This window comes from Panthera leo, chromosome D1 (assembly GCF_018350215.1).
Source record: "Panthera leo isolate Ple1 chromosome D1, P.leo_Ple1_pat1.1, whole genome shotgun sequence".
Taxonomy (NCBI): domain Eukaryota; kingdom Metazoa; phylum Chordata; class Mammalia; order Carnivora; family Felidae; genus Panthera; species Panthera leo.
The window spans coordinates 93696416-93717646 of NC_056688.1; the positions used below are offsets into that span (position 1 = coordinate 93696416).

At 37.5% G+C, this 21231-nt stretch overlaps 1 long non-coding RNA gene across 2 annotated transcripts in view; it reads right to left on the bottom strand.

The window, feature by feature from the left end:
- LOC122200869 overlaps positions 1 to 21231 on the bottom strand; it is a 491651-nt gene that overhangs the window by 318829 nt on the left and 151591 nt on the right. For both annotated transcript variants that reach the window (XR_006193956.1, XR_006193955.1), the window contains exon 4: positions 130 to 215. This is a non-coding gene — a long non-coding RNA (uncharacterized LOC122200869). The remainder of the gene's footprint in view (positions 1 to 129; positions 216 to 21231) is intronic.

Genomic DNA, 21231 nt, shown 5'->3' on the forward strand with positions numbered 1-21231 from the left:
ACCGTCCCCAGGGAGAGCTCACCCATCCCAAGGATCCAGCAGTTATCCACATTCAGTCACAATCGACTCCAAGCCACTTTAGATAATTTTTCTTTCTCACTTTTTAAAAGCTGTTAATGTTGTACTCACATTCATTCAGTGTGTCAGATGTTCCAGTTTATTTGGTCCCACTCTTTCTGTGTGATCTTGCAGCCTTGCAATACGGAGAACCATTTCTAGGAAAGAGATAAAATTAAAACACAACATTACACTTAAGTTAGAAAATAGCCCAAGCAACATTATTTGAATTAAAATCTACCTAATAGAATAACTTACAGGGAAGAATTTATATTTCTATGTATTTTCCAAGAAGGTATTAATGTTACAACATATTGGACTTGAGGTTTGTAAGAATAAATAAAAGGACCCTCATTTACAGTCTTTTTATTTTTAATGTTTGTTTATTTTTGAGAGAGAGAGAGAGAGAGAGAGAGAGAGAGCGCGCAAGTGGGGGAGGGGCAGAGAGAGAAGGGGACACAGAATCCAAAGCAGGTTCCAGACTCTGAGCTGTCAGCACAGATCCCAATGTGGGGCTCAAACCCATAAACCGTGAGATCACGACCTGAGCCGAAGTCAGATGCTTATCCAACTGAGCCACCCAGGCACCACAAAAGGACCCTCATTTAACATGGAGATGGGAAGTCCTGCTGGGGAGCTCTCTAGTGTGTGCCACTCCCTGTGGCCTGCATAATCAGCAAAAAAATAGGAGGATGAAAGTTATTTTGATAAGGGAGGAAATTTTTCACATGGGAATTTTATCTCCTGCTTTTAAGAAAAAGAAGAAAGTTCTCCTCCCCCCTCAGCAACAACATACTAAACCACTACTTGCAGCCAATGAGAACCCACTACAAGTTCAAATTTCTTCCTCTCTAATGAACTTTTGTTCCAAACAATCCTCCCCAATTTCCTCCTAAAGCCTAATTAAAGCTGATAGTCCCATTGTCTCTTCAGACTTGTCTGTAGTTCACCATAATTTGCTTGTCCTGAATCGCAATTTCTCTGGTAGTCCTGAATAATCTCATCTTGTTAGTAAAATAACTATTTTATTTTTTAGGTTGACAGACTTTTGGTAGACTATAAAAGGCTTTTTTGAAAAATGATAGTAATGGGGGGCACCTGGATGTCTCAGTCGGATAAGCAACCAACTCTCAATTTCAGCTCAGGTTGGCTCAGGTCATGATCTCACAGTATTCAAGATAGAGCTCTGCATAGGATTTCACACTGTCAGGGCAAAGCCTGCATGGGATTCTCTCTCTCCCTCTCTCTCTGCCCCACCCTGGTCATTCTCTTTCTCTCTCCCTCTCTCTCTTTCTCTCTCAAAATAAACAAATACACTTAAAAACATAAAATAAAAAAATTATAGTAATCATAATATTTAGTTTTGGATAAATATCTCCCTTTATCAAACTTTTCTTTCTACTGAACTGTTGAGTAAGATTTTCCATAAAGACAAAAAAGTATATCTACCTATTCATTCCCTTCATTCTTTGGACCCTCTATTTTAGTCAAATGAATTTATTACTCATTCCTGAACATGCTCTGACTTTTCATGCCCTTGTGGCATTGCTTATGCAATCTTATCTGCCTGGAATGTCATTATTATTTGTCCATTGCTATTTCCTATTTCCTACCCAAAGAAATAACAGTCATTCTTTAATACCCAGCTCAAATATGACCTTTTCCCCCTGAAACTGCCTATCAAATTTAATCTCTGTCTTATCTATATTTCCACAGAGTGTTTCTTGTCATCTATTATGAGACTTACAACCAGTGTTTGTAATTCTCTCTTCCTGCCTTTAAAGCTCAGAGGCAGGAAGAATGTTTTGTCTGTGGAAATTGTTTGGTTGTTTGGTTGGTTTCCCCTTAATCACCATCTGCCCTGTGCACATAATGGACACTCATATATAATGGATAATTGCTTCTTACTTTATTGTGGTGTAAATCAGACATTTTAGTAATGCTACAGTCAGGACTTTAGACCATCTCCATCTGATATTTCTTTTCAATTAAAATACTGTTTTCACTTGGCTTCCAGAATATCATTCTCTCCAGTCTTCCTTCCCTAATTGGTTACATTTTCTTAATCTACGTTGAGGGTTTCTCCTTATTTTTCCAGCCTTGTAATAATACAGTACACCATGGCTCACATCTTGAACATCCCTTATTTTCTATTAGACTACCTCCCTTCAAGTTCTATTCCAAGCTTATGATTTTAAATATCATCTTTACACCCAGGATTGCCAAATGTCTATTTTAGTCTATACTTCTGCATGAGAGCCATACTTAAATCAACAGTTTACTTGATAGACCCACTTAGAGTGCTCATAGGTGATTTAAAATTAGCATATCTAAAACTAAACTTCAATTTTCTCCTCCTAATTTTTTTCCCTCAGGTAAGGGCACCTCCATCCTACCTTTATTTCCCCCCATAAGCCTACACATTTGGATTCACCTTGCCGCCACTCTTTCCCTCATACCTCATATCAAGTATGTTAACAGATCTCATCGATGCTAAGTTCAAAAGATATCCCAAATGTGTCTGAAATAGGACTAGTTTTCCCCATCCACACTTCTAAAACACTGGTCTAAGCCACTATATGTTGTTTTAAGTTTTTTGCAATGGAGTCTTCTTATTTTATTCTATCCCTTCCTTTTGTCTACTCTCAAAATAGCAGCCAGGATGATTCTATTAAAAGATAAATCAGATTAAGCCTCTTCTCTTCTCAAAGTCTTCCAGTAGCTTCCATCTTATACTAATAAAAGCCAAAAACAATAAAAGGGTTAGCAAAATCCTACATGCTCTGGTCCTATGTTAGCTCTCAGATTTCTCGTTCACTGCGCTCACAACACAATGGTCTCCTGGCTTTCCTCAAAAATTCCAGGTACGTTTCATCCTCTGGGCTTTGCTTCTGCTGTTCCCTCTCCAAGAAATATTCTTTCTACTGGTCCAGCTGTACCTCTTACAAACCTCCACTGGGAGTCCTTCAATTTCTTTTTTTTTCAGTGAAGCTTCTCTGTTTGTCCTATTTAAAGGAAGGACCCCCTGCATCTGGTACTGCCTATCCCTGTTCTTACCTTAATTTTTCTTTACTTATTCCATCTAGTCAACTATGTCTTTCACATATAGATTTTTAAAAATCATTCTTCTTTTTCCATTAAAAGCATGTAAACTCCCCGAAGGCAAGAATTTTCATTGATTTTATGTACTGCTATACTTCTAGTGCCTTGAATTAGGGCTGGTACATGGTCAGGGCTTAACTGTGTTTGTTAAAGGGTTCATTCTTTTGACATAAGAAAACCTAAGGTCCAGTTTCTATTTCACTGTGTTTTGGTTGTGTAACTTCATTCAGTCCCAGATCTTCAGCAATACAACTAACGTAAGCACATCAACTCAGTCACTTGCCCAAGGGAGCTGAGTAAATAAAATGAAACAATCAGTAAAAAATGTAATCTGAGTATCAAAAGGCACTAAATAGGACATTACAACCTGAATATGCAAAATAGTGGAGTCTTACTTCAATCCTGATATCAATTGTATATTACATTCCAATTGACACAAACATGTTTTTCTGTGATTTTTCAGAGATCTGATATAGTTCATAAAGTTAATTTATGGTGAACTCAGTACCAACGTTGGGTTTTTGGATCTTAAAATAGGCCATTTTCTACCATAATAACCATTATTAACATCTAAAAATAAGCAATTTATATTTGCCTGATTTATAGAGCTGGGAAAATATGTCATAGTCTAATAATAAAATTAATAATGATATCAATAATATCTGACAGTGTGGAGCACTTGTTATATATAGATCAGATACTGCTCTAAGTGATTATCTGGATTAATTCATCTAATTCTCAAATAATCCATGAGTTTGCTACTATAATTATCCCCATTAAAAATGGGAAAACAGGCAGAGAGAGATTAAGTAATTTATACAACAATACAGCTGGTAAGTTATGAAACAGGTGCCAACCTAGTCAGTTCTGTGACACAGAGGACTGATTTTTTTTAATTGTAGTTGACACATGATGTTACATTAGTTTCAGGTGTTCAACACAGTGATTTGACAATTCTATACGTTATCCTATGCTTACCACAAGTGTAGCTGCCATCTGTCACCCTACAACATTGACTATATTCCCTATGCTGTACCTTTCATCCCTATGATTTATTCCATAACTAGAAGCCTGTACCTCCCACTCTCCTTCACCCATTTTGCCCACCCACCCACTCTCCTCCCTCCCCTCTGGCAACCACCAGTTTGCCCTCTGTGTCTATGGGTCTGTTTCTGCTTTTTTTGCTTGTTTAGAAAAAAAAAACCAATATTAATTAAAAATTACTCTCCTAGTTTTATTGAGATATAATTAACATATAACATTATGTAAGTTTATATATATTGCCACAATATGCCTAATTATCTCAAAAAAGTTTAGTTAACATCCACCACCTCATGTTGTTACAATTTTTTCCCTGTGATGAATAATTTTAAAATTTACTCTTTTAGCAACTTTCTAACACACACTTCAATATTGTTAACTATTAGGGCAACTGAGGGGCTCAGTCGGTTAAGTGTCTGACTTTGGCTCAGGTCATGATCTCACAGCTTATGAGAGTTGGAGCCCGGCATTGGGATCTGTGCTGATACCTCAGAGCCTGGAGCCTACTTTGGATTCTGTGTCTCTCTCTTTCTTTGCCATCCCCATTTTCTCTCTCCCTTTCTCCCTCTCTCCCTCTCTCCCTCTCCCTCTCCCTCTCCCTCTCTCTCTCTCAAAAATGAATAAACAGTAAAAAAATTAAAAAATGTATTGTTAACTAGTATCATCATTTTGCCATCCCAGTAATATAACATCTGGAGTCAATACAGCAGAGTTCCCCAAAGCCAGTCACTTTTACACTTGAGAAAGTTTAGTGAGTATCTGGAAGCCTAATCAGGAGTTTAAAAACAGAGTCACTGATACTATAGTAACATTCTTTAAGACCTGGTTATTTGATGGTATTTATCTGAGAAGCATTCTCAAGAGTGATTCACTCTTCTTTGTAATTGCTTCTCTCAACTGATTCGTTGTAATATTGGAGTAATAGCAGAATTCACTCTATGACTACCAATAGCCAATAAAATAGTTATGACAAATGCTAGTCTCCTTGACACTGCATGAGTCACTTCAAAGAATCACTTGAGAATGTTCTATCAGTACTGATCGTGCACTGGTAGAAAGGGAAGAAGATGAATGCCAAGGCCTGGGTCCTCCTCTAGTTCTGACAGTTGGCTTCTTTCTGATAAACAGCTATTCTGGCAGGGAAAAACAAAACCAACAAAACAAAACAAAACAAAACAAAACTTAATCTCTTCTGACCTTTATTCATTTAGATGAGAACACTACAATGATTCTGAACTGTCACAGGAAAAAGTTCCAAGAGAAGGGTGAGGTAATCCTATAGATAATTCACTATACTTGACAACAAACTAAGGGACAGTTTCTGAATACACCTGTCCCAAACCAAGGATGTATTTTGTATAATCACCATCATTACAATCAAATCACAGCTGTATGTACCATATGATGAACAAATACAATATGCTCAATATTAGGGTAAGTTCATTACATGGTTGATTTTCATTCTGTGTTGTATAAGATTGGTTTAAAATTGCCAATCGTTAGTTTGAGGCAGGTAAACATGGCATTCTCAAAAATATAATCTAAGTAAAATAGACTCAAGGAAACTGAGGTACAAAGGAGTTAACTGCTCCTTCAGTTTTTGTATCTTTACACTTGTGTGGAAAGAAATATTTACTTTTATGAATTCCAAGCATTTCTCCAACTAGAAAATGATACAATATAACGACTGTGTCTTACAAATGCATGTTTTAAGACACGATCTAGAACTGATGAAACTCTATAACTCTACTGAAGGTGAGTGGGTAGGTGGCCACATAGGGTTGGGGCAAATGGAAAGAATATCATCCAAATAGTAAAATATTGAACACTAATGTTTTCTTTTTTTTTTATTATTACTATTACTTTTAATTTTTTTTAATATATGAAATTTATTGTCAAATTGGTTTCCATACAACACCCAGTGCTCATCCCAAAAGGTGCCCTCCTCAATACCCATCACCCACCCTCCCCTCCCTCCCACCCCCATCAACCCTCAGTTTAACATTAATGTTTTCAAAAAGCATCTATGATATGAATTTTGAAAGTGAGATTTAATTGAACAAAAAAAAAGATGGCATTATGACAATTCTGAAATCCAAAGAGATGCCATGGTTTTGGTGCTTACATAAATGTAGCCAAAATTATCTTCTCAGTGCTTGTTACAAATGGCTCTAAAAAACCACTTTCAAATTGTTATATCTTCTCTGCACAACAGTAAATTCTAGGACTTATGCCAGTTAATAATTAATTCTTAAATATCCCATTTTTCCTGAGAAATCATCTTACTATATGTAAGGAATGAATGCCCTACAAAATGAAAAAAAAATCCATTATTTGTTCATTCACTCATCCATTCATTCAACACACATTAACAGTGCTCACTGTTTTAGGCACTATTATTAACAGCTGAGGGTTTACCAGAAAATAAGAAGCTAGTTTGTAGCAAGCACTGGACCTGTAACAGTCCAGAGTTGAAAGTTACCTCTATGAAAATGGAAAGAGCTTGAGAAAAAATCTGAGACAAATTTCCTCCCCTAGACCTTACTGAAAATGCACTAGAGGTTGCAGAGACTTCTTTCCGTGGCAGCTTTTTGAGCAAATGTTTCCAGAAAAAAAAAATGTGTTGCAGAAAATAATTTAGAACTAGTTTTCCAACTCTGCTTCCTTCACTCAATCACCTAGTCATCAGAACATCTGCTCCAACAAGAAAAAAAAAAAAAATGTCATGAAGGCTGGAGCTTGTTTAGTTCACCACTGTACTCCCAGCACCAAGAACAAAGCCTGCATTGTGTCCATGAGGATCCAATCAGTTTAGTTCATACCAAGTGCTAGATTACTCTGTTACAGACATGACTCCTATTTGGTTCTACCTCTCAAGGACATTACTCCAGGTGGTTAATTACAGGCATTTATCAAGCACAGACTATGCACCAGATACATAATTCATCCTATTATTTTAATCTTACATTGCCATGGCTCCATCACTTTGCCCTTTTCATCAATGTGCCTTAGTTTCCTCATCTATAAAACTGATAATAATAGTACTTAACTATTGAAGCTGTGAGTATAAGTACTTATAAAGTACATAGACTCATAGTGTGCACCATATAAGTACATACTAACATACTATTATTTAAAGCTCATGATAACACTTTGAAATAGATTTTATTATCTCCATTATACAGAGGAGCAAACGAGTGCATGATGGCTAAACGGTTCGACCAAAGGCCCACAGTTCACTTGTTGCACAGTTCATTTGAGTTTAGAAGAGTTTCTCTAATCTTCCCTGTCTGTCCATACCATTGCCTACTTTCTTGGATCAGACCCAAATGCCTTCCTACTTAGACTTGTCAACAACTAGTTTTCAGGTATCACTTTCTCTGGCTTTTTTTTTTTTTAAGTTTATTTATTTTGAGAGAGAGCAAGAGCAGGAGCAAGGAAGGGGCTGACAGAGAGGGAGAGAAAGAACCCCGAGGAGGCTCCACACTATCAGTACAAAGCCCGATGTGGGGCTCAATTCCCCAAACAGTAAGATCGTGACCTGAGCTGAAATCAAGAGTTTGACGCTTAAACCAACTGAACCACCCAGGTGCCCCCCTTTTTTCTAGTTTTATCTAACACCCTTTACATCTTTCACACAATCCACTTTCCACGTATTACTTAAGCACATATCTAATTGTATTATTTTCCTCTGCATTGAAACCCAAGGGACTCTGTATTGGTTATAGAATAAACTTCAAGGTTTTTAGAAGAGCTTGCATGGTCTTAATATTTTAAAATATTCAGTAGATTGATGTTCAATCCTTATAGTCAAAGCAGTAAACAACTCAGATTAGATAATCCAAAAAAATCAGGCAGATCTGTGTTCAAAGCATTGATAATCTAGTTCTTGGTTGTGTGGTAGCCTTCCAAGTTATTTTACTTCTTAGATCCTTACTATCTTATTTGAAAAATGGGGATAGTAACATTTAACACATACTTGTTGGTGCATATAAGAGACACTTAGTAAATGATGTTTATTATCATCATCCCTGGTACAAGAGCAGCACAAACCATATTTAAGAGATCACACATGAAAAAAAAAAATTCTAACAGATCCCAAGTGTGAAAAATGGAGTGAAATAAATAGTAGAATTGGCTAGTATCAAGCAATGGCATAGTATTTCAGAGTTAGATTGCCAATGTAATTTTATGTGAAAAGAAAATTCAACTATAAATAGACTATTTTATATATATATATATATATATAATATATATGTATTATATATATAATACATATATATTATATATATACCAACCTGATGAAAACAAACAAACAAACACTAATAAGTTTTATCATTGTATAGATTAGAGCAGGTTTGTAATAGATTTGCTAGTAATAAATAGAAACATGCTATACCCTACTCCTAACTTGAAATATTAAGAATCACTATCTGATTTTATATCTCTCCAAGAATATGCTTTCCTTCTAATGAATGCTCTCATATAGATTTTACAGATGCTTATGTTAAATATAGGTTAACTGACAGAATATTTTGAAATGCTCAGAGTGATTAATCAAGGCTGCTTCATTTAGTGATGAGAGATATTCAGTGAGAATTCAAGATTTCAGTTTAGTTAAATTAAGTTCATAAGCATGAAAACTCATTTGAACTCAAGAAAATATTTTGGGCATATAGAAGCCAAATGGTAATACTGTAAAACATAAGCCTAGCATTGGTGACCCTAAACTAACTTCCAGGTATCCTTACCTTGGTTGGCAGTGTTAGCTGAGAAGTAAACACATAGTTTAGTTTGTTTTCACCTAAATAAATTCATATTAGATAAGATCATACTTTCAGCACTCATTTATCCAAATGCTTATTAAGTACCAACTAAGTACTAAGCGATCTGCTAAGTACTAAAAATAAATGGAGTCATACAATGTTTTTTCTTGATTTTACTGTTCTCATAATCTAATTAGGAAATAGAAATAGGAAATAAATGTGCTATTTCGCTTGTGATGGTGTATGTACAGAATAGAGAAGGGTACCCGTACGGCTATGTTAGTTCGGGCCCATCAAAGAGCACACACCAAGATGGAAATAGACATAAAAGAAATGTATTGGGGGAAATGTCTGTGAAGGATAAAGGGTGAGCGATCAATAGGAAGAAAAGACAGCTTTTAGACTAGTGTAGGAGTCTCACATGGGTAAAGGAGAATAGAAGGGCAGAAGTTTGGATAGAAAGAGGTTGGAACTGCTACACAGTTTCAAGAAAGATTCCACTAGGCCCATGGGACATCCCTGATCTAGAGTCCCCTGTTAGAGGAGTCCTGTGTTTCATAGGAATAGGCCTGAACTAGTAGCAGTCCTTGGCTCAGAGCAGCTCACTGGAATCATTGCCTGGCAGCAAAAGCCTTGGTGGATATTGACAGCAGCAGTTAGGGCTGCCAATCAGTCATGATGGCCAACACCATGGGTGTGGTCAGTTTTATTTGTAGAACCAGATTTCAGAAAGAGTTTTGAAAAATGAATAGGAAGTCTCAAAGTAGATGGGTAAATGTATTCCAGGCATGAACCAATGCATAGAGACATAAAACAACATGACAAATGGGGAGTTACAAGGAGTGCACCAGGCTGTAGGATATATCCAAGGGGGTTGGCAGGCACTACCTCAAGAGGTGAGACCAGAGAGGGAGGCAGGACTCCAGCCAGGTAGGGTCAGGCAAGTTCTACAAAGATGGTTGACTTCACTCTGCAGATAATTTGGAGTCACTAAAGCGATTAATGCTGGACAGAGACAATACGGGATCTGCATGGTAGAAAGAGTCTCATCAGGTATAGAGTGTATTCAGATGGCGAATTCAGGAAGTGAAGGAGAAGGAGACACTAGCGGTAAAAAGACAGTATGTATCACACAGACTTATGTTCTAACTCTGACTCCACTCTTTACCAATCATGTGACCATAAACAAGTCATTTAATAAGCCAGAGCCTCCATTACTAATTATATCAGGAAATACACACCTACTTACTTCAAGGTGACATGAGCATCACAGGTATAAAATGAATAGGATCAGGCTTAAGAGTTCGGGTATTGACAGTAGACATAAACCTACACTCGTATCCTGGTGAAGTTATGTGACTTGAGTCATGTCTTATATAAACTTCTATAAACCTTGGCTTTCTTCTATGTAAAATGGCAACAAGATCACATCTACCTTCTGGAAGGAACGATTCTCTATGAGGTGATCTGTGCAAAATCTCAGCTCACTCCCTGCATCAAGGAAATGCTCAGTAGCTGAGTGTTAGGTGTTATGCTAGGTGCTGTTCACATTTATAATGTTCTGTTCTCACTGCATCTCTGCAGACAGGCTATTCTCTCCCCAAGTTTTGAGGAGCATATTGACGCTTGAAGAGTTTAAATAACTGCTCACCATCACACAAATGACTGTACTGGGTTACAATTCTCGGTTGCCTGACTTCAAAACCCATATTCTTAGCCAATATTTTCCGTTACCTCCCATTCTGGCATGAAGCAAAACCATCTACCTGCCAAGGAAAATGCAATTCTAAGAATTCACTTGTGGGCTATAGTTGGGTTTCTTTCTATTATCAGGAGGTTTTAAAACAGAGTTAGAGACCATTTCCACAAAACGTCCCGGTTAGACCCAAGAAAGGTTTTATCCAGTTCATTTAAATGGGATATTACAGACATTGTACAGATTCTGATATAACCTGTGTTCCACCATTTGCAACTGGCATCAAGTGGTGATGGTGGGTAGAGGCGCATATGATCAAGGTGGGTATGAACACGATAAAGGCAGACGTCTTTGGAATGTTAACAGACATTAGCGTCTTCATTCTAATGAGGAATACATTTCACTCCTGACAAAGAGGAGTCTTGTTACACATAATCAAAACCCATGAAAAAACTGGCCTAGTAGGTCAGGTCTACAGAGATTAGTTGCAGTGTCCTAATCCATGAAGGGCTCTCTCTTTGTCTTTACCTTGAGACAAAAATGGCCTGATTTTAATCCAGGTTCTGGCATATTTCTTATTAGGGAAAAATGCTTAAATTTGCCAAACTTCAGTTCCCTTAGCCAAAATGCATTATCTTAAGGTTGCCATAGGTACTAACTGTGAACACTCATGGTTGTGTGTAGTACCTATTAGCTCTCCCACAAACATTAGTTCCCTTTGGATAAATAGTAAAGAATGACTTGAAAAATCAATAGATTATCAGAAGAAAATTCTATCAATAAACAAAGGGAATATCTTATTATGTGCTAACGAAGGGTTGAAGCATGCATTAATATTCCTATTAAGAAAAAAAAAAACTAGAAACATTCACCATTCACAGATGCCTCAGCAATAGATTTGAACCAAACAGCTTGAGAGGATATTTTATCTTCATGTAACTTGCGAGATTTTTATTTTCAAGAATAATTTTGTTGAACTCTCTTATGAGTGGGTTCACCTTCAATACAAAAACTTATAAATCTGCAAGACTTGCAAAACACAAATACATTTTTTTTTCTAGCTTCACTGGAAAGGAGGCAAAGAAATTGCCTCTGGCATTAAGAAACTCGCAAGCCGAAATAACTTGAAGTTTGCTGACTCTATTAACAAAAGTCGGCTTCAGACAATTTAGCCAGGACCTCTGTCTCCCCAAAACGCTCTACTAGAGATGTGATACAGATTCTTGAAGTGGATGCCTTTCTCCTGTACTAGGTCTTGGTAATCTTGGTCTATATATTAACATTTAACGACACTTGACTTTTGATCAATGCTTATCAACAGAAAGAAATGGCAAATTTTAAAAATACAGACTCCTTCATCTTTCCTAGTCATCTCAGCTTGCATATTCTCAGCATTATCACATAGGTGAATTGTGCAATAACGCTCATATTGTCAGTTTTAATTAGCCATGCCCTCCTCAGTGGCATTCATCCTTGCTACCTTCTTGGCTGGCCATATTCTACCAAATTAGCCAAAGAAGCATTTTTTTTCTTAATTTGTTACCAGCTGATTCTGGCTAACTTACCACAGACTTAAAGCAAATGATCTTAAGACAGACTATATAGACCCAGAAAAATAATAAGCAGTTAAACACAATCATATCCCTTAATACATAGTAGGCAGTGCAATTCCTCTGACCCTAATTTTAAAACTCATGAAGCAAGTATCAGTCATAAGCATGAAGAGGAAGATCAATTATTTTAGAAGTCAAGACAAATTTTTGCTGTTATAGTGGAAACTGTAGTAGAATATAGAACTTCAACATCTTTAAGGAAGATAAGAACAGTGGGTATATTAAGCAATCCACCCTCCATGGAGAAAGGAATTGTTGCTCTTGTATATTCCAGACAGGTGTTGTACTAAATGGGCAGATTTATCAAACAGGCAAAACCATTTGCACTTCCAAGTCCCAAAGAAGAGTTCAAATAACTTGGGTTGTTACCCAAAGATTCAGCAATCAATATACATGAACTGGATTTCAAAAATTCAGTCTGAGCATTTTTATCAGAGCAAACTCTTTATCAATCAAAAATGTTGAAAAAAGAGGCAAATAGTGTGTTTTTTTTTTCTTTTAAATAGGGAATTATGAAATTGGGGTCATAGAAACTACATCATGATCATATATTATTATTTTTATGCTAACTTTTCTGGTTTCTAATTCATTGTGCTTATAAAATATTTAAATCTCAGCTAGAAAATACAGAAGTTGTCAATATAGTCTTTATGATTAAAAATGGAGAAATGAGAGCTACTTAGAAAATTAGAATCCATTCTAGTTTTGTTGTTATTGTTGTTGTTGTTGTTGGATGCAGTGAGGTTTCTTAGAGACAACTTGATGCTTTTGAATTTTTCTTTTAATTTCTGTACACTAGTAATAGCACAAGCTAGTTTAGGGCTAATTTTGTTCCTGCTGAGGCAAGTCCTTTTCATGGACTCATGAATTATGAGCCTCATGAATTCCTCTGGCCAGCAGGAACAGGAGCCATTCCTAACCAAGGGTGAGAGCTGGGTTATCATTCCCTCTAACCTTTATGCTCCCCCAGAGCCACAGTCATTTCTGCACACACATTCACTGATCACTTAATCTGGGGGAGAAACCACAGCAGACCCCTATAGAACTCTTCTCTCATTTTCTCTCTCTGCTCTGCTCTCCCTGTCTGCAGCTCTCTCCCTTCTGATAACCTCACCTCTTTGAACTCTAGCTCCCTTGACCTCCCTGCTTTCTGTATCAGTTCCCCCTTTTCACACCAGATCCTGGAGATTCACAGCAGATAGGTGTCTGGGACAATTGCAGAATGCACATCTGGTGCTCTGAATTGTCTCTCATTGTCTTTCCATAGTCACTGTCCTTTATTGCTTAATGTTCACTGTCTTGAACATTGTGATGTCACATATTTTGCACTTTTTTTGTTGTTTGATTGTTTTGCTTTTTTCTTTCAGGCAGGAGGTTAGATCTGGTCTCCTTTCCTTCATTTTGGTAAAAAGCAGAAGTCGCGTCTTCCCCTACCTCATAAAACATCCTGATGGGTATACTTCTTATTACTCTTCTTAAATGGCTCTGAAGTCCAGCCTGGGTCCCCAGCATAAGTCATGTGTTCTATTCAATCTGAGCTGTTCACTGTTCCTGAATACATCTTCTATTTAAATATACTTCAAGCCCCATAACTTTGCACAAGCTAGCTGTTTTGCCTGGGCTCATAGTCATTGAAGAAACACTACTAAGAACCCCTGAGCATTCAGAAATTCTGGGTTCAAATATTAAATGTATCACTAGCTATCCCTATACCAGAGGAAATATTTCACCCATCCAAAAATGTGTTTCATTGCTAAACTAAAGGTTGAACTAGATCATTAACTTTCTAGTAATAAAAGTAGATGAAATAAAAACTTCTAGGTGGAACTCAGGTGAAGTCCCATCCATCACAGGGCACCATGCTGGAATTATATTGTTCTTCCGGAGAGCATTAAAGCATGAAATGAGATAATCTCTATATCCCACCCAGCTCTAAATTTCTATGACCAGGTGATTATTCCATTATACTTAATATCCCCCTTCCTTCTTTCCTCTTTCCTACAAGTCACATTTATTGAGCACCTACTGTATTTTAGGCACCAGCAACAGAAAGGAGAAAAGACAAACATTCCTTCAAGCTAAACAACTCTGACTGCTAAAATCTTTAATTCTCAACTGGATGCAAGTTATCTATTTGTATTTCTTTAACATGCACAATAACGTGTATTTTCTCCCAATCTCAAATATGGGTGCATTTCTCTTATGAAACTGATTACACTTTTCTCTTTGCGTTATAATTATTGCTTTCACTTATCTTATCCCATGTGTTAAGATTATAATATCACCAAGTTCAGCAATGTCTCATCAGTATTTGTGTAAGCATGGAATCCTATAATAACAGGTATGATATAAATCGCTTATTTCTAACTACTATATTAGTGCTATGTAATATTAAAACTATACAAAACTGAATAATACAAAAGCATATAAATAACAAAGAATGATTCATTCTATTCCTCACTGCCCTTATATCCAAGTAATTTCATTTCTCAGAGATAGGTAATTAGTGTTAACATTTGGAATATATCCTTCCAGAGATTTTCTATAGACACGTATAAACATAGAATCATTTTACTTTTTTTTAATATGATTCTAGTAAACATAGTCTTACCACTTGCTTTTTTCTTCTTTACTTAATACATCTTCAGCAACTAGCCTCTTTTCTTCCTTACTTATTAAATTTTGAGCATATTTTCATGTCAAAACACACAGAACTACTACATTCTTTTTAAAGGCTGTATAATGTTTTGGATGAATAAATACGTGAATCAGTGTGGAATGAGCTCAGATAAGCTCCTAGTATCCAATGTTCTTCTACTAAGGTGAAATATTAGCTGCAACATAGAAAAAGTAATGGGAATAATGTAGCACTGTTCCTTATGGAAATAAGGGCATTGTGATATCTAATAAAATATGGAGGGCAGAGACAGGTAAACCATGCATTGATTTTCTAGAAACTTCGATGGTGAATTGTTTTATGTTATTTCTGCTAAGCTCTCAAATAAAGGCCACAAAAAGAAGAAAGGCTTATTTTCCAAAACTCTTCCCAAAGAAATGGATATTACATATGGACTCATTGCCTAGGATGAGACAATTGTGTTCAATACCGAAACCCACATTGTGACATGAAATGCATTGTACTGCATTTCTGAGGTCCAGTTGACAAGGGTAGGACACTAAGGGAGAAGGTGAAAAAAGAGCTTTTTTCCTGATGCAAAAAGAGAGGGCAGATTTAAAAAACGAGGCAGACTTGGGGGAAAGTAGGCCACCAGCATGTGTTTACACAGGTTTTATTACGTACATAAATTGTGCATATATCAATTTTGTTGCTTAGAGTTACAGAAAAATTAATGTGTTGGTATTTAACTATTTTTAACTTGGATCTTCAATCTTCAGAGAATTCAGACAATATCAATAATTGTATGCAACAAGTCCTACTATAAGTGAATCCTTTATAAACAGATAATCACTAAACAGAGATTACCCTAAAAGAAGATGCTAACTTAAGGACTTTTTTTCAAGGTAGAATTAAGAAGAGCATCAGAGGTGACAATACCCTAGAAGGAGAAGGCAAAAGAAATAGTATTAATAACATTACTCACAGTCACTATTCAACAGTGCAGATAGTCTGGGAGTTTAGTCCCTGTGGCAGGTTGCCTCAGTTTGAATTCTGGCTCAGTTACTTCCTGGTTCTATAACTCTGGGAAAGATATTTAATTTCTACATGCCTCTATCTTCTAATCTCTGAAATGGGTATAAAAGTAACTATTTTAAGATTTACCGTGAGAGCTAAATGAGTTACTACAGGTAGTGATAGGTTATTTTTTTAATCACAAATTGCTTAGAAAAATTAGCTTTATTATTTAATTCATATGTGGGATGTATAACACTGTCTAAAAACTTTCATGCTCTTCTCCTTATCCTCTCAATGCTATTATAAGGTAGACATTACCTTTCTGATTTTAAGAATGGCAAACTTAGCAATCCACAGAAGCCACAGAAGAGGAAATGCGCCTAAGCTTTTGTGTCTTCAAAGGTTAGTCTCCTTAGACCATAAGACTTTCTCCAGGGAGAAAACATTTTCAGGGTTTATTTTGGGAACTTGGAAAGCATATACACTGGCTTTGAAGACTGGTTTTAAAGCTTAGTTTTTTTTTATCCTCCCTTTTTATTCCATATTAGTATTTACTGTGAAATAGATACTGGCTTAGAGTTTCTAATACTATTGCTCTTCTGGCTAAACATGTTCTTTTTCTGAGCTCTCTTGCCTTTGTAATTTTCCTGCCTTCCCTTTGTCTAAAGTAAGGTGCTACTGGGGCGCCTGGGTGGCGCAGTCGGTTAAGCGTCCGACTTCAGCCAGGTCACGATCTCGCGGTCCGTGAGTTCGAGCCCCGCGTCAGGCTCTGGGCTGATGGCTCGGAGCCTGGAGCCTGTTTCCGATTCTGTGTCTCCCTCTCTCTCTGCCCCTCCCCCGTTCATGCTCTGTCTCTCTGTGTCCCCCCAAAAAAAAAAACGTTGAAAAAAGAAAGAAAAAAAATAATAAAGTAAGGTGCTACTGTCATTGAGGGGTACCTCTTCAGCAAAGCAAATGTAAATTGTGTAAATAATGTGTTGAGAGTGCCTGAACATGAAGCGCACTGGACACGTATATGAGGGTAAAGCAGAGCAGACGGGCAGAGGTCCAGGAAGCCTCAAGAGGGACACCACTTGCCCATGACCCTACGTGCCAGTGAAGGCTGTTGCAAGTCCACACAGAAGTAGGTCACCACTAATTGTCAAATTTCATCTTGTAAGTCAACAGTTTATTTAAGGCATCTCTGCATAATTCCTTCGGTCTCTGACACACATTTTTTCTTCCAAGCCCCAATCACAAACACATGCATGCACACATACACACAACGTGTGCATACGTGTTTCTGCTTTGCCCAAGTATGTATCTCTCAGGTGCTCTTATGTCCGTACAGTTGCAAAATCAACTTCTTAAAGGCAGGGCAAATATAGTGCTCTGCGTGCATCACTACTAATAAGCACTAATGAAGAAGTCTTTATAAAATAAATTTTTTCTAAGATGTCTCTTCAAAATGTAATGATTTCTGTTTCAGATGTGAGACACCATCGTACTTTTTGTAACACAGTTCATTAGAAAAGCTCTCTAGAGAGGGCCCCGATTTAGAAAATACAAACTTTTATGGAAGTAAAGTAAGGGAAGTATGGAAAAGCAAATTATTTCAGAGGCCAGTCACTGTGCAGTAAGAGTTTTGTCATTTATTACCAAGGTTTTCCCTTTTCCTGACTTTCACAGGGTGGGCAGGGGCAAAGTTACGTGCCAACAAGCCCTCAGTTCCAAACTTAAACCCCACCTCTTTATGAAAGGCCTCCTTCACCCTTCTGACTTGGCAATCCACACTGTCTCTGAACCTTTGAATACAATCCATGATCATTTGTCTTGTTACTTATAAAAATGCAAAGCACCATGCAATTTCACAGGCATATTTACCTCTTTAGAACTTTCACTTCTGAAAGGCATCGCTAGGACTTACACATCTGTCTTCAGGCTTTCAACGTCTGGCCTATGCTACTGGATACAGTGAATATTTAACTGATGCCTGTTAGATAAAAATGAACCAATGGCTGAACCTGCAAGGACTTTATCTTCCTGAACAGCTTGGGGAAGGTGGCATAAAGAACAGAAACAGGGTGCAGCAAGAAACCTTCTAAAAGCACAGATACAGACAAAACTTTTGAGCACTCTTGGTTCTTTTCATACAAGTCTTTCCTGTTCTAGAGTAGCAGTCGAAGCTAACCCTAGGATAACACGTGATTTTAATCATTTTAAACAATATTCCTTTTATCTCTATCTTCTATTGTCCTGTCATAGGTAAAAGTTGAATGCTACTGTAACTTGTACATTGAATAACTCTTTTTTTGAATGTTTATTTATTTATTTCAAGAGAGAGAGAAATAGCACAAGCAAGGGAGGAACAGAGAGAGAGGGAGAGAGAGAATCCCAAGGAGGCTCTATAAGGTCAGGGCAGGAGCCCAAAACAGGGCTCAATCCCACAAACTGTGAGAGATCATGACCCGAGCAGAAATGGAGAGTCAGCCACTCAAAAGACTGAGCCACCCAGGTGCCCCAATAGTTCTTAATGTCGATATGGTCAAGAGTCTTAGGAATTCATCCTATGAAAAAATAAGAGATCTGATGTCTATAAAGACAGGTAGATATTAATTATAAGAAGGCCTCATAACACAAGTGAGAAGCTAACGAACTTTCTCCTCCCTGTCCATATAATATCAGGACAATATGGCAGCAAAGCTTATCAGGCCAACGACTGCCAAGGGCTTTTCTTAACTCTTGCTTTTCTTTCAGCAATTGTTTAAAAAATTTTCTCGTTGCATAGGATCCCACTGGCACCAATCAAACCAATATGTAAATTTAGAAAAAAATTTACATCTTTAAACCACAAGAAACAGTGTAGGTGTTGTTTTATAAATCTTGAGATAAAACAACTATACAAAACAGATACCATCAAGGACCTTCTCTTCATAATCAATTTTGTACCATAATTTTGGAAATTAACCTAATGAAAAACATGGAAAGTTGTAATTAATTTGGCTTCTTAATATCATTCTGAAACTCTATAAATTTGCCTTGAGGCAACTGCATGAATCCAACCACAGGGGCAAAAATTTATCCCCCCTAAGTATCTGCAGAGCACCCTTATTTTTTAGGTAGCATTAGTGCCTTGGATTATTTGTTATATAAAGGATGTTAATACCCTAACATCACCTTTTTAAAGTCCAATTTCTGTTATGAAAATGAAGCTACTTCAAGTTTGGGAAACTCTATCACAAGGTAATAAAATAGCCCAAATAATTCAATCATGTAAAATAGGAGCTCATGTTACCACGTGGCTGAGGCAATAACAGAGTGATTCTAGGAAGCTAGCAGGTCTTGGGTTCCCTTCCTGGATCCAAATACTGCCTGGCGACCTGACACTACCATTTGCGTTTCCTCCCCAGCTTAAATATCAATGGAGATGATTTTGGGTCTGGACTGGCTGGATCCTTTTGAACAACAGCAGGAATTTTCTGTGGCCATTTCCTCAGCTTGATCTCCAGAGATTGGGCTTGGAGAATCTTGTAAACAACCCAGGGACCACATTGTGCCTGACTTCAAGTCCCCATTCAACCTAGAAGACTTGTGAAAGACAAAATAAAATGGCATCACTTATGTGAAAGGGTTTTAAAATGGATCCAAGGGGCCATTAAGGAGATGGGCCTTATGCATGTCCTCATGGGGAAGAACCATGAAGTTTTGAACTGGGCCTAAGAGCAAATACTTTAAGGACTCTGCACAAACTCCTGCAAGTTGCTACAGTAACAAACTTTTGCTTAGTGACAGCCTTAGTAACCAATCCTGTTTAGCCAAGATTAATTTTCTGAAACACCAATCAAAATTCTTTTATTCTTAAATTTTATTCATTTATTTTGAGAGAGAGTGAGAGTGAGAGAGATAGACAGACAGACAGACGGACTGTGTGCAAGCATGCAGAGGGGTAGAAAGAAAGGGAGAGAGAGAATCCCAAGTAGGCTCCACACTGTCAGCACGGATTGTGAGGTGAGGCTTGATCTCACCAACCATGGGACATGACCTGAGCTGAAATCAACAGTCAGATACTTAACCAACTGAGCCATCCAGGGACACACAATCAAAATATTGTGTGCTTCCTGATATTTTTTAGGTTGACAGACTTTTCGCTCACTTATATTTCAGAACAAGGGCTGTGTGAAAGATGTAAAACAATTATGGGGCTCCTGGGTGTCTCAATCAGTTGAGCATCTGATTTCGGGTCAGGTCATCATCTCACAGTTTGTGGGTCTGAGCCCCACGTCGGGCTCTGGGCTGACAGCTCAGAGCCTAGAGCCTGCTTCAGATTCTGTGTCTCCCTCTCTCTCTCTCTCTCTGACCCTCCCCCGCTCACACTCTCTCTCTCTCTCTTTCTCTCAAAATATAAACATTTTTTAAAAAAGATGTAAAACAATTCCAAGTAAAGTTACATCCTATGTTGTCATGAGACTTTATGTTTCATCCATGCTAAAAAGTGCTATGAAGTCATGTTTTTGAAAACTATTCACTGATGTAGAAACTGGGTCATGAGAGATTAAATTACAAAAACAGAGGGTGCAAATGTATACATTCAACATGGTATATATGATTGTAGATGGAGAGATATAATAAGAAACTGGAACAACACTCCACCTCACACTTAGTCAAAGCGGCTAAAATTAACAACTCAGGAAACAACAGATGCTGGCGAGGATGTGGAGAAAGGGGAACCCTCTTGCACTGTTGGTGGGAATGCAAACTGGTGCAGCCGCTCTGGAAAACAACGTGGAGGTTCCTCAAAAAATTACAAATATGATTACCCTACGACTGACCAGTAGCACTACTGGGCATTTATCCAAAGGATACAGGAGTGCTGATTCATACAGAAGTGCTAATTGGGGCACATGCCCCCCAGTGTTTATAGAAGTACTATCAACAATAGCCAAATCACGAAAAGAGCCCAAATGTCCATCAACTGATGAATGGATAAAGAAGATGTGGTATAGATACACAATGGAATACAACTCGGCAATGAAAAAGAATGAAATCTTGCCATTTGCAACAATGTGGATGGAACTGGGAGGTATTATACTAAGAGAAACAAGTCAGAGAAAGACACATATCATATGTTCTCACTCATATGTGGAATTTGAGAAACTTAATAGAAGACCAAGGGGAAAGGGAAGGAAAAAAATAGTTACAAACAGAGGAAATCAAACCATAAGACTCTTAAATACAGAGAACAAACTGAGGGTTGATGGGGGGAAGTGGTGAGGGAGGGGGAAATGGGTGATGGGTATTGAGGAGGCCACTTGTTGGGATGGGCACTGGGTATTGTATGTAAGT